Consider the following 3,013-nt stretch of genomic DNA (forward strand, 5'->3'; position numbering starts at 1 on the left):
ATGTCTAGAGAGAAGCCCTGCTGGAGACCAAGTGGGTTTTTCCTCCAAATTAAAAAGCAATTTTTATCCCTAAGTCACAAGCTGCTGTGTTCTTCCCCACACTACTATGGAAATCTTATTCTATAGGCAGATAAATTGAGACAATAGTAGGGGGTTAGAGGGATTGAGCAAAAAAGAAAAAGGACTCATGGACATGGACAACAGTGTGGTGATTGTGGGGCAGGGGTGGGGAGGTGGAGGTGGTAGATGGTATAAGGAGGATAAATGGTAATGGAAAAATATAATATAAAAAGATTTTTTAAAAAGAAAGAAAATGTCATCATACATTTAAACCTTTTCTGCTTCCCAATTGGGACAGAGCAGAGAACATGCCCACCCACCCCCGCCCCCATGGCTTCCAGAGCCCAGGTGTATCTGCCTGCTCACTCAGTCCTTCACTTGTGAGCATCTGCTGAGTGTGGGACAAGGTCCAGCCCCCCATTTGAACTGCCAGCTCAATATAGGAAGCACAGAGCTAAGCAACTCCCAGGCATCCAACTGGATTCCAAAGAAAAAACACCTGATATTAAAAGAAAGTAAAGGAAATCCATAGCTGTTGAGCATCTGTTATGCACTTCTGGCCTTTGAGTGGCAGCTCTCACTAAAGAAAGCCCAGTCAGTATCCTTATCTCGATTTTACCAATGAAGATGCTGAGCAACAGCAAGGTGAGAATTATTCTAGGTTCAACTGACAGAAACCCAAAAGAAAGAGGGCTGAGAGGAAAGGTACTTGGTGCCTGTGTTCACAGAAAGGCATACAATCTGTGTGAGCCTTGGTGGCTTGAACCCCAGAGCCTGGACTGACAGAAGTATGTTTCTCAGACATACCTTGTTGTCTTTCCACTCCCTGGCTTGCTTACTCCTTGTACCCTTTCTCACTCTCCACCTCACTGCTCTCTGCTTGGCTGTGATTTGTCCAAGCTGGATTATGTATGCCCACCCTCTGGACCCCTAATGGTGGCACCGTAACTGGCAAGTTGGTGGTGCAACTGGAGTAAGAAACAGCAGTTTTCCGAGGGGTGTGTGTGCATGTGTGTGCACATGTGTGTGCATATGTGTGCATGCACGTGTGTGTGGGACTTATTGTTAGAAGAGAAGAAAGCTAGCCTGACAAAAGCCACCGACATCACTACATATGTCTAAAGATACTGACCACCAGGCACTGTGCTGGGTGCCTCTTATATAGCAAAAAAGGGGCAGAATTGTCCATATGGAGCACTGGGATTTGGGATGGACCAATGTGGAATTTTTAAATGTGTGGTCCAGTGACCCTAGTGTTGGAATTAGAGATGCTTGATAAAATGCAGTTTCATAGTCCAAACTCAGTCCTAGAAAGTCAGATGCCTCCAGAGGGGGTTTGTCCCAGGGGTGTGCCTGTTTAACAAGTCTTAGAAGGACAGAGGAATAACTCAATAGTTCAAGCACAAGGGGGCTGATATACATTTCACCCACATCTTTCTTGTCACCCTAGATGGCCTTTATGTGAAGCACAGCACTGTGGCTTTCAAACCAGGACATCTGGAGATACCACAGGCCTCCTAGAACATCCATTTATTCATTCTACACCTGTTGATTACCTACTACATGCCAGGCACTGTGCTGAGTGTAAGATAAATGAAACATGATCCTCAACTTGAAGTCGTCAGCAGAGGGCAGGAATGATACGTGCTGATTTTTAAATCTTCTGAGAGATTCTGGTCACATATTATTCACAGATCAAACTCTCAGTAACTGAGAATAAATGAAGTTTTCAGGACTACTAAGCTTTCACTACCCATAAAACATAAGCACACTGTAAAGAAGAGCCTAAAAAAATTGGGGGTGTTCTTCCAACTGGCACACTATAGAAATATGCATAGGATAATGTCAGTAATGTCAGTTGGTTAAAGTTATTGCCTTGACAGCATGAACATTTAGAGCTCATCTAAGGCCAGCCAGATGTTGCTGGAGAAGGGCTGGCCAGCTGCCAAGGCTGTAGGAAGCCACAAACAAGCACTCTTCAAAGACCTTACTTTGGGGCCCTGGTCTCTATTATCAACAATGCCCACCTATGAGTGTCAAGTTGCCTGTTAAACAGGACATTTTATCCCTCTCTTTCTTGTGCACTTGCTGCCTACAGCTCATTATGAAATAGAAGAGAGGGCTTTTAACACTAGCATATTTCATCACCCTCTTTGTCTAAGAGCAAGATGGGAATGAACAAGAGGGCAGTGGTCTTCCACCAGAACAGATGCAAGTTCCCTAGGGGTGGGGCCCAGTGTCTTCCTGTTCAGCTCTACACGCAGTGCCCATCCTGTAGTAGGCACTCAAGAAATGCTGGCTGAAGGACATGGCTGACAGTCCTTACAGCTGATCTCTGATGAGGTAGTTAACCTTTCCAGCCAGTTCAGACCTCCAGCCTGAAAACAGACCCCCAACCATGGGTTCCATGGCATACTCTATACTGTGTCCCATTTGTCTTTCTGATGCCCAGGTTTGATCTGAGCTGCAAGAATCTTCCAAGTCCTGGGTAAGAGGGGTGAAGAACCCACAGCTGTGGCCTCTCCCTTGGGTGGAACACCTTCTCTGAAGCACCGCCCTGTTCAGGGCCTTTGGTTTTGCATCCCAGCCTCTCAGATGGGAGCTGATTCTCATTAAATATCCAGTATCTGGTGCCCCACTCTGGCCAGTCTCCTACCACATAAGCACATGGCCAGTCTGCATAAGCAGTCTGCAAGGTGCTGTCCAGCTCCAGGTTATATCTGAGATCTTGTGTCTTCCCTCTGTAGCCTGCAAAGCAGCTTGTTTATCTATCACTAGCCAGATATCACCCATCCACCTGAGCCCTTTCCTATGCCAGGGGCCAGAGTTTCCAGAGAACTAGAAGGCAGAGGTCCTCCCTTGAAGAGCTTGGAATCTCTTTGGGAGGTAGAGATGTCAACCAAGCTATCAGAGAGTTGTCCAGAGCCATTTGGACTGCAGGTGGCCTTCTCTT

This window comes from Phyllostomus hastatus, unplaced genomic scaffold, assembly GCF_019186645.2.
Source record: "Phyllostomus hastatus isolate PE091 unplaced genomic scaffold, TTU_PhHast_1.1 phas_scaffold_60, whole genome shotgun sequence".
Lineage (NCBI taxonomy): Eukaryota > Metazoa > Chordata > Mammalia > Chiroptera > Phyllostomidae > Phyllostomus > Phyllostomus hastatus.